Genomic DNA, 12,347 nt, shown 5'->3' with positions numbered 1-12,347 from the left:
GGCCCTTTACTTATGGGACACAGGCGCACGCTTGGCGCTGCTCCTTTGTTGATGCACGTGCAGCCACAGTGCACACAATTCACAAACACAGAAAATATTTTTTTATTTTGTTTGGAGTGTACTTTGGGGGTTACAGCACCCTTTAACGGACAAGCCAGCCGGCCCTTTACTAATGGGACACAGGCGCACGCTTGGCGCTGCTCCTTTGTTGATGCACGTGCAGCCACAGTGCACACAATTCACAAACACAGAAAATATTTTTTATTTTGTTTGGAGTGCACTTTGGGGGTTACAGCACCCTTTAACGGTCAAGCCAGATGGCCCTTTACTTATGACACAGGCGCACGCTTGGCACTACTTTGTTGATGCACGTGCGGCTACAGTGCACACAATTCACAAACACAGAAAATATATACAGTATTTTTTTGTTTGGAGTGTACTTTGGGGGTTACAGCACCCTTTAATGGACAAGCCAGCCGGCCCTTTACTAAAGGGACACAGGCGCACGCTTGGCGCTGCTCCTTTGTTGATGCACATGCAGCCACAGTGCACACAATTCACAAACACAGAAAATATTTTTTATTTTGTTTGGAGTGCACTTTGGGGGTTACAGCACCCTTTAACGGTCAAGCCAGCCGGCCCTTTACTTATGACACAGGCGCATGCTTGGCACTACTTTGTTGATGCACGTGCGGATACTGTGCACAAAATTCACAAACACAGAAAAAACATTATTTTTTTTGCATTTGGGGGGAGCACCCCTGATGGACAGAGCACCCCCTGGACAACACTACAGCACCCCTTTAGGACTGGGACACTGCACATGACTTTGGAGTGGACACAGCCCCTATGGACAACTGACTGCACAACACAGTCCAGCCAGCCCCTATGGACTTTGGGGGAGTGGACACAGCCCCTATGGACAACAGCAGCACAGCGCAGCACAGCACAGCACAACACTACACTGCACTACACTACACTACACAGCCCAGCCAGCCCTAACTCCCACCCTCCCTCTTCACTGTCCACAGCCGAGTGAGAAAGTGGCGCCGACGCGGGTACCTTATATAGGATCCAAAACCCGCGAGACCCGGAAGGCGGGATGATGACGTTTTGCCTCGATTTCAGATCCGAGTCAGGCGGGAAAAGTCGAGCCTGACTCGGATCGGCCTCGGATCGGGGGGGCTCGGGGGGGTTCGGATTTCAGAAATCCGAACCCGCTCACCCCTAATTGGTTAGAATGGAAATTCAAGATAGGGAAAGAGACTTTGCAAGATTTAAAAATTGCCAGTGTGAAACCATCAAGAATCGTGATAGTTGCAGAAGTTCCAAGTTCATGAGTCGAGAGACTGTTGTTAAGGCCAATGCTGTCAGTAAAGGAACTTTTACAAAAGTATCTTCCGAGAAGGCCAAGTTGAAGTCACATTATATGTTTATGCCTTTTCATGTGTCTGCTGTAACTCAATTTATTTTACAGGTCGCTACAGAAGAGCTGAAATTAAATGTTTGTGTATCATGGAGAAGCTTGTAGAGAGGGGGGAGGGTCAGAAAGCAGTGTGCTCCTGCACTGTCTCCTCACTGCATACATGCTGGGCACTAGGACCCAGAGTCTGCAGGGAGGTCTAATCTCCAACCTGATGTGTTACTGTACATGTGACTGTAGCCATCTTCCCTGTATTGTGTAAAGCAAAGGTTCCTAAATTCCGCCATTACAGTCCACATTTTAAGGATATCCATGCTTGAGCACAGGAGACTTAATTAGTACCTAAGTCAATTTGAGTTAACCATCTGGACTCAGGCATGGATATCCTTAAAACCTGGACTGTAATGGTGGGAACTCTGGTGTAGAGTTATAAGGTGGGATTCAGAAGTCTCCTACTTAGCTCCTATGTGAGATCAGTTAATACCTGCATATAAAAGTTGTTCCAGCAGCCCTGCCCCACTACCCATTTGCAGCAATACACTCCGCTCAATCTCCTCTCCATTGCTAGTGTGCATGTAACAATGAGTACTGCTGTACCTGCTATCAATAAACCAACACCACTGATTAAGCAACTGGGCTGTTCATAGTTTGAGATATCCACTGGTGTGTGCCTATATAACTCTGCAACACCTGCACCTACATAATTTTCAATAAATGAAGCATAGTTGGAAACAGGTTAGCAGATATCAAGTAAATTGAGGCTCCAAATCCAAAGGTCAGAATCCAGGAACAGAGCTAAACAATGTTAAAGCTGTTTTGCATGGCAAGGTCACCTGTTGCTTAGACAAATATAATAGCTTAGAAGTTGCTGTGAGATGTCTGGAATTTAGCCACTAGATGTAAAGTGCCAATTCAGTTTGATTTTGCCTTTTGACAAATTGCTGCTTTAAATCTAGCAGCTAAATCAGTGACATCTAGCAGCTGCTTGCATATATCCAGCAATGGAGCAGAGCTCCAAGGCACCTTGTGCTAGCCCCGCCCCTGATCATGTGATGTCACACTAGGGGGCAAGGACACCTGCAGGAGACAGTATAGAGCTGCACGGACAATCTGGCTCTACACACTTAAAGGGGTATCTTTTGCTCGAGGCAAAAGAGAGGGGAAAGACAAATGTTGCCTATGCTGGGCCACCCTTTAGAAAGATAATCATAGGATATTGATATGATTTGTGAAGATAATATAAGACTTAACTTTTAATAAAGAACCTTAAAAAATTTTATTCTACCATAAAGTAGAATATAATATACACAACAAAAATTTATTATTTTACATAAAAAACGTAAATGAGTCCACTCTGAATAAAGGTAATTGATTAAGTGATCACCAATAAAATGAAGATCAATCATGGAAATGTACTAGGTGTAGAACAAATAACATACATACAAAGCACATGACAGTCAATCTACTCAGAGTAGTAGTAATAAATTTAGGTGATCACAAACTAAATCAGGGTCAATCACAAGTAAGTATCCAGCTAGGATTTTGAGGAAATCAGTGAATCCTAATTGGACAAGTATCAATAATTACAAATACATAGTGACTCATTATGTCAAAAAGATGACTTATGGCAAAGATAAATATATTGTCTTTAATGCAACACCTTTTTACCTAAATCATAGATTCAATGATCAGAACTGTTTAGGGAAATGTAACACACTAATTCACACACTTGTCAGCAAATAGAAGTAAGAGTGAAATAAGGACTAATCAGCATATAAATGTTTAGACAACCATCAATAGTGTCTGGTATTGTGTGAACACCAAATGGGAGCTAATATGGATGTATTGGTGAACAAATAATGATGGTTAGGACCTGGGAAGGAAGTAAGGCCTGAGATACAATTGCGCACACTCACTTCTGCTTTCATCTGTCTAAATCAAACAGGGGATGAGAGAGTGAATGGTACGTTAGTCCCAGGAGAAATGAAAAGACAACACTTCTGCTTTCTGGGATATCCACTGTGTCACTCCTCTGTTACCATAAGCATTGCAGGGGGGGGTCACAGTGGGAAAGAGAGAGCTGAGGGAGGGAAAGGGAAAAGATAGGCACATGATCTATAAAGATCACAATGTGGACATGGAATTACAGAACAATGTAATATGTTGTAGAAAGGACAATAATGGCCTATAGTAGTAAGGCAAAAGGTGATCAGTAATTAATAGGCAGAACTATGTCCATATAATCACAATTTAGATACCAATGGTATTATAATGGAGGTATGAGAAAAAAAGGGGGGAAAGAACTGTAGTCCAGGATTGTGGAGTCCCCTCTATAATACCCTGTCTACATCAAACAGGGGATGAGAGGATGGGATGACCACATGAGTTCCAGGAGAAAAGGTAAAGTAGCGCTGATGCTGTCTGAAATATCCGCTGTAGCTCTCTCCTGATACCAGTCGGCATTGCAGGAGGTGTCACATGCTGGAAAACTCAGCAGCACAGGTGCGGTGGGGGGGCTAGAAAAGTACTCGGGGTCCAAGGTCCTGGAGATTGCTAGCTGCGGTGCGAGTGTGTGGAGGGTGGCATACAGGCTGCAAATAGCGAAGGAAGACGTGCGTTTCACCGGAGGGCTTGGTCACCTGTCATACACTTTTTTACTCCAGAGTTTTGACTATAGAAACTATTAGAATAATACAAAGAAGAAGATATTTATAATATTTTATTAAATTTTTTCTTATCATATTTATGGTAAAAACTCTGGAATATACCTAAGTATGACAGGAAAGGCTCTGCTTCACCTGACCGCACATCACTGGCGTAGGATGCCATTCCAGGCACCCTGCTAGCTAGATGCATGGGCCACGGGGAAGAGATAGAGCTGCCCCCTGGGCCCTGCACCCTCAGCACTGGCACCACTTGCACGCTTCACCCTACAGCCTGAAAGAAAGCAAGGGAATAAAACAGACAATTGACATTTCTCACAAAGAACTTAGTAAAGCTGCACAATGAATACAAGCATTATTTGGATGATCTGTTCAATTACATAACCGAAGGTGGTCAGAAATGCTGATATGTAACAAAAGACCAAGAAGTTCTATTCAGTCATTGGTTGAATGCTTCCAGACAGTTGCCACGTCCTGAACAATATTAATATAAAGAAAAATATACTGAAATCATCGGCTTAACAGGGGCATCTGTCAAATAGCCAAAGTATGCATCATGTGGTGACAGGGTGACCTTGTTGTACAATACAATGAGCAAAAGTTAGAATGATAGACTTGGCCAGTGAGCTTAACCACTGAGATATCAGTCAGTTATTGAGTTAGCACCCTCACATGTTGCTCTGTTAGTATTAGCAAGCAGCGACCATGGACAAGGATGGACCCATGTCCTTGTAATAATAGGTTAACAGATTAACAGATATGAATGTTCGCACTCTGCTTCTTACTTGTATATGTTTTCTGAACCTCAGATTGACTGTCTGTCTTATCCAAGTTCTATAAAGATGGAGACAATATGATGGTGTGTTAACCTGAAAACTTTACTTAATATATCACATAAAATATACAATCAGTACCAGGGGCGTATTAAAAGCGGAGGGGGCCCGTGCTCATTCCCCGTCAGAGGTCCCCTCCTCCGCTCCAGTGGCCTGCAGCAGACTGACGTGTCTTACATCCGACTGCAGTTCAGTAGACTCTGGGCACTTGAAAAAGTTACTCATTGTAACGAAACATATTGGTGAAGGAAAGCACCCAGCAACAGTGATTTTACAGTGATTTTATACTCTTGTGGAGACTCCCCTGGACTATCCACTTTTAGCGCTCAGGACGGAGCAGATTGATCATGCAGACGCTTGCCAAAAACCGGACAGAGTGAACACTGCTGACAGCACGTCGACTAGCTGCACTGACTGTGAACAGAAGATCACTCGGTAGGGTAAGACATATTTATTTATATATTTTTATTTTTTTATTTTTTGCTATCGTTTTAGGCATAATACAAAGAAAAAATGGTAACAACACTACACCATCTGATTCTGTATATTGTGCTTACTTCCGTCAGATGTCTGTGCTTAGTGTCCTTTCTGTGGGATATTTATCATGAAATAATAACAAAATGTCATAATCTACTCAGAATCTCTGTTTACTGGATTTAAAATGGCATATATACAGTATATTGGCAGCATGCATTCAATGTAATACTGATAGTCACAATGATCTGTAATGTAAAGATCCTACTGCATCACTGTACTGAAACCCTTGGTGGGAAATGGGGAGTGATGGAATCTTTGATACTTATATATGTGAAAGTGGGATTGGCGGCATCCCGCTATCCCTTCAAGGAAAATACAGTTCAATTTTCCTGATAGGATGTGTCCAATGCAAATCAGTCTGTTAGCTGTGCACTGCTAGTAGTTGCCCGGGATGTCTTCTGGCTAGAAGAGATGAGAACCACTTGGGCTGTGGTGCAGGATCTCTGGACCTGGGTCATGCAGGGTGTAAGTGAAGTGAGTGATACATCTAATGAAAGACTGTATCCTACACCTCAATGTACTGACCCGCCACTTCTCTGTCTGGGGAGGGGACCGCCGGACGTGGCTAAGCATGACCTAATCCGGCTTCCTCCTCCTTGCTCAGATACTTACCTGTCTTCCTGTCTCCCCGTGTGGCCAGATAGCTCATCCTCCTGCCTGTGTTGTATGTCTTCTGTTCGGTGGTTGCGGGCGCCCGTCCGTGTCATCCTGGTGCTCTGCTCCTTCCTCGATGCTGTTACTTCCTGGTCACATGTGCAGAAGCTGGATTAGGTCACGCTTGGCCGCGTCCGGCGGTCCCCTCCCCAGACAGGATAGACATCCAATACAGGCAGGAGGAGGATGGATCTCAAGTGGTTCTCCTCTCTTCTAGCCAGAAGACATCCCGGGCAACTACTAGCAGTGCACAGCTAACAGACTGATCCGCATTGGACACATCCTATCAGGAAAATTGAACTGCATTTTCCTTGAAGGGATAGCGGGACGCCGCCAATCCCACTTTCACATATATAAGTGTAATCCCTTGCAATATTAAAATAAGCAGCTTTAAGCATGTAAATAGTATGTATATAGTTATTATATATATTTATAAATATGTATAGTGTGCTACTGTAGTGTAATGTAATGTATATGTAGGGGTTTAATCATTACAGTGGTGACAGTGGTATCATTTATTGGGAGGATGATGAACTATTGCAGTATCCCTGGCACTGAAGGGGTGCGATTGGCAGTTTATGAAGTGACAGTTGGAGCTGGCGGAGAAAAAACAGTTATTCGAGGGGGCTCTTGAACAGCTGCATACCTGAATAGAGGATGGCGTGCCATGGTGTGTGAGAGCTGGAAACCAGTGATTAATAGGAGGGATGCTGAGGTGAACACTGCTAGATATTAGGGGGAGGAACTGGAGAGTGAGTGCTGCCTATAACTCAGCTTTGTGGAGGAGAAACTTGAAAGTCAGCAAACCAGAGGGTCTGAGGCCCAGCCCCCAGGAGGAGTCTAGTCAGCGGTGCTGTGCCTGTGGAAGAGACGGAAGGAGACAGAGATAAGTCTAAAATGAGTCCTGCTGACAGGTCTCTTTATTACAGTAATACTAACTTTACACACCACATGAGTACCGGACAGCAGTTCAGCAGTCCATAGACTAACATCGCATTGAAGCGGATAGGTGGTACTGTTTGTTGTACTGAGTGCATTAGAGTAAGGAGGAATTAGCTATACTAACATTCAGCACCTGCTCAGCATTATAATTCTGGCCTTCAGACAGCATAGATTCCTGCCTATTGTATTTATATTCAGGCACAATTGCTAACATAGCACCAAGGATTATAATTAATAACTCTACTGGGTGGTGCATATCACTACTAGAGCCCATTGGATGAGAAGAGACTACTTTTAGGAATTCCCTATAAACCCAGATTTTACTATTTAAATGCATACTACTCTACTAATACGTGCACCAACAAGCATGGCCATTCACATGTAACCCCCCTTCAGTGTGCGGTGTGGTACATAGGTGCATTTGGAGTGATACACCTCCTATTGCCTCAGGCTAGCTCTCCAGGGTGTGGGCAATACCTGAGAAGGGGGTCCCTGACCATGCAGGCTTTATAACAGTCACACATATAGATACAGGTATAGATAGACACATTCAGCAACAGTTCTTTTGAATAACTTGGGCGCCAGACCTTCTCTTATAAAAATAAACCAATTTATTTCTCTCCCTGCACATGACTTTACAGGACAAGAATATGGTTACAGCAGCTTCTCCTCTCCCTCCAGCTCATATACTTGGCATGTCAGATGGTGTATGACAATCTTATGGATATGGTTACATTACATCACACTCTTCTTCACCAGCACAGTCTTTAAGCACAGTCACAATGAATGCTGCACACAGGTCCACCTGGCCCTTTGCTGGCTGGTGCCTGTAGTTCTCCACTTCATATGTGCAGGTCCACCTAGCCCTTTGCTGGCTGGTGCCTGTAGTTCTCCACTTCATACATGCAGGTCCACCTGGCCCTATGCTGGCTGGTGCCTGTAGTTCCACAGCTTCACACACATCTCACATAACTTCTTTTGCACTCTGCCTCTCCTTTGTCTCTTCTAAGACAATATACAGAGTGTCTCATACCCAGTCTGCCTCTCTCTGCTCCCCTTCTCTTTCACATGGGACAGCAATATACAGACTTTTCTATTGCAGCTATCAAACTCTCAGCTGCCGTCCATCCCTATCCTACAGGGATGGCTCCTATAGCCACACTGCTACCATAGTGACCCCCCCTTTAATGGCTGCTGGGGGGCTTTTATGCATAAGGGACTCCTCTGGTACCTTAACAGTAAAAGCTCCTGGGAAATTCCTCTTCCCCATCTCTTCAACACATATACTGACATCTCTTACCCCTCTCATGGGTGCTCAACACTTCACTGAGCTGCTCTCACTTCCAGCTCTTTCTCTGTGGACTCTCACAGACTTTATCTCAGTGGTCTCACTCCAGACCTATTTCTCCTTTGGCGTTAGATGGGCATCGTGGCAGTCACCACGGCCCCGCCAATCTCCCCCTGCCAGGGGAGCACAAGGGCTACATTTCTGCTTCCAGCTCTGAAGCTTACCAAAGATGTCTGCTCTCTCCCAAATTCTTCTTCCCAACTCCCTTTGTTCTCTCCCCCTCCTCCCTCTGCTCTGCCAGCTACACACCCAGTCTTCCCACCCCTGCGTGTCTATCTCTCCAGCCCCTCCTTTACCTGAAAACTGATCCGGGTCTCAGGCATGTAGTATCTACAACAGGAAGCAAGCTCTAACACTGAGAGGGGTGTATTTACAAATACCAACCCTTAGAGGGTGTTACATTCTCCCCCCATTAGGTAGGTATGCTTTAAAATATATACATTATTTTGGTATACCTGGCTAATCACTTGCACATGCAGGCACACCCGACTCACACTGGTGCACACATGTAAAACCTTGCAATTTCGTATGTCACCCCACATAATAAAAAAAAAAATCTCACTGGTGAAAATCACATTAGATCACATTTGCATGGAAAAAAACATTAGCAGTGAACAGTATGGAAAAAAAATTCACATTTACAACAATATATCCCACTACCCCCAATGTGTATAATAACACAATAGTCACGGGTGTCCTCAAACACGTTTGTTCATACATGAGTTATAAATGACAATTTTAATGTCATACAACGGAGTACCTGCCAGGCCTGCCCGTTGAGTCTCCTCCCCTCCTCGGGTCAAAAGGAGACAGGTGGCTCTCGTGGCCCCTCCCAATACCCCCAAACTTTTGCGGGTGCAGGGTGCACTCCCCCCAGCTCTTCTCTAATGCTGGGCAACTTTTTACATGTGCTCCCCCCAACTTCTGGAGGAACACACAACAATTCCGCTGAGCTCGCTCTCCTCGCTTCCCACGCAGATGGGATGAACGGCACTACAAGTCCCAAGAAAACTTCACACATGTGCTTCTGCTTTTAAACAGTCTCTGAAACACTTTGGCACTACCACCATTTTGTACTTGACACTTTGTCCTACTGCGGAGTTACACTGGTAACTTTAAACAATGGGGTCAATCTCCGCCTCCTGAACCCTTGGTCTCGTTGGGACACCCAGAGAAGATCAGACACGGTGTCTACCAAGGGGTTTGCTCCACTGGATTTACTGCATTTAGTCTCTGTATCCTGCGAGCACTTCTTCCATCTTACTGTGCTCGAGCCCCACGTTGGGTGCCATTTTGTAACCCCCTTTCAGTGTGCGGTGTGGTACATAGGTGCATTTGGAGTGATACACCTCCTATTGCCTCAGGCTAGCTCTCCAGGGTGTGGGCAATACCTGAGAAGGGGGTCCCTGACCATGCAGGCTTTATAACAGTCACACATATAGATACAGGTATAGATACATTCAGCAACAGTTCTTTTGAATAACTTGGGCGCCAGACCTTCTCTTATAAAAATAAACCAATTTATTTCTCTCCTCCTGCACATGACTTTACAGGACAAGAATATGGTTACAGCAGCTTCTCCTCTCCCTCCAGCTTTTTTACTAATAAGGGGAATTGAGGAACCGCATATGAGAGGGTAATTTCTTTAAAGCTTTAAAGAAAACAGGTTATTGGTTATTTGTATGTAATTTGTATAGAATAATATTGTGACAATTTCATTCATGCGGGAATGTTATTCTGAAAATGTTATGACTAATGCATTGCTCATTAACCATACTCATCTTCAGCAGAACAGAGAGTTGCAGTAAAATAAACTATGTTACCTATTCGTGTTTAATCCTGAGTATGAACATAGATGTTAAGTTGAAGTGAATTATTGCTGCTGCATATTTGTAAGTGTCACTGGTGGGTTAAATCAATTGATATTAAGGTATAACTTGACACATAACCAATACTTACCAGCGAAGGGTGTTCCCAAGTCCACTCCAGGTTTAGCATAATGAGATACAAGACTTGGGTGGAGGCACTAAAGGGAAAGAAAGATTATAAAGGTTTATAGTAGCAAGTAATGGAAAGAGAATACCTGCTACATAATGGAGGCACTGCTGAGATGGGAACAACCAAATTATAGGGGTCTCTGTCCTAACGCTAAGGGCACCATGAATACAGAGAAAGAGAGTATCACTGGGTATGATGTGTACACATGGTGTCAAAAGTATGGGGTAGAGTTAGATAGAGGTTTTGGACTGAGTGGGAATTTAACAGACACCCCTAAGGAGGAAGTGTTAGGGGTGTTGAGTAAATTGTATAGTATAATACAACCACATATAGTAGATCAATGGGTAGGAGAGCATGAGGTTATTAATGACCTACTCATTGAAAATGTGAACAAGCTAGAACCTGCAGTACTCCCTTCGATAATTGTTGCTGAGAATGATCGAGGAAAGCGGTGGAAATTAGTGTGGCCTAAAAAGCCTTCATTGAGTTCTCCTCATGTAATAACACCAATTATAGACTCGCAAGAACATGCTCCATCACATGATAATTTGCCCTCTAACCAAAGTGGTAATAATACGGCAACCTTGAATTTTAAAAATGACCCCTTTGGAAATCAGTTTGAAAACTTTGTAGAAAAAGTGTTGTCACAACTAGAAAGGTGGCATTATCAGGGTAGTTATTGTAAACTTCGTATATTCTCTGGAATAATACCAATTCCTACTGGGGAAGAAATTTATGAGGTGTGGAAGGAGGCCACCATGCATCAAATCGAAGAATAGCAATGTCCAGACTACGTAAAAAAGCAGAGAGTGGTGGAAAGTTTGCGCAGTCCAGCTATGGGCATAGTACAAGCTACTAGATGAAATAATCCAAACTGTACTGTGCATGACTATATCGAGGCCTTGGATTATGCTTATGGAACAATAGAGGAAGTGGACGATTTAATCTCTAAATTTAGCAATACGTTCCAGGAGCCTGATGAAGCATTAACTGCCTATATATTTAGGATAGATAAAATTCTTTTTAAGATAATAGAAAAAGGAGGATTTCAGAGAAGAGATGCTGATAAGCAAAGGATGAAACAGATTATCCGTGGGGCCTTGACATCTGACCCAGTGGCTCAAAGGATTCGTTGTTCAGTCCTTAGTGTAAATAATCCAACTTTAAGTGAACTTATTAAAGAAGCCAAGCAGGAAGAGGTGCTGATTGAAGCTAGAGAAAATACTCTTAGAAAGGTTAAAATGGTGATGCCTGGGCCAGAGACCAGTGAAAAAAAAATGCAGTTTCTTCAATTGATGGAAGACCAGAACCAAAAGATAGACAAATTAATTGCTCTACATCATGAGAAGTTAACAAACAACAATCCACAGTATCAGATGAATGGGACATGTGAGACTGTGAGACGAAGAGAGGGTTTCCAAATAGAAAGGTTGTTTTAGGTGTGGTAAACAAGGTCATTGTGCAGCCAAATGTGTACTGTTGAACTCACACAGACCCGCTGGAACATCACAAAGTTTAGCAGCTTTCGGAAACGACCAGGGGGAGTCTGTGAAACCCAGACAAACCCCTCAAACTGTAAAGATTTGCATGATGGGGAGTGCCTGATGGAGTAGTGATCTACCTGAAGGATTGATGGGACCTACTCCACTGGTAACAGCTATATTGAATGGACATCGATGTAAGGTTCTGCTTGATAGTGGATCGCAAGTGTCAATAATCTTTGAGCATTGGTACCGCCAGTATTTATCTAATGTCACAATACAACCTCTCACAGGTTTTACTATCTGGGGACTAAGCGAGCATAAATACCCCTATTTAGGATATGTAGTGGTGACCATCATGTTCACTGAAAATTCAACCAGTATGATGGAAAAAATCCTAATGATTGCCTCAGTGTGTCCGGACTCCCCAGGAGATAAAGGAGAGGTATCTATAATTGTGGGAACAAA

The sequence above is a fragment of the Taudactylus pleione genome, unplaced genomic scaffold, assembly GCF_031769625.1.
Source record: "Taudactylus pleione unplaced genomic scaffold, aTauple2 ptg000381l, whole genome shotgun sequence".
NCBI lineage: Eukaryota > Metazoa > Chordata > Amphibia > Anura > Myobatrachidae > Taudactylus > Taudactylus pleione.
Note: the sequence above shows the minus strand (reverse complement) of the source record.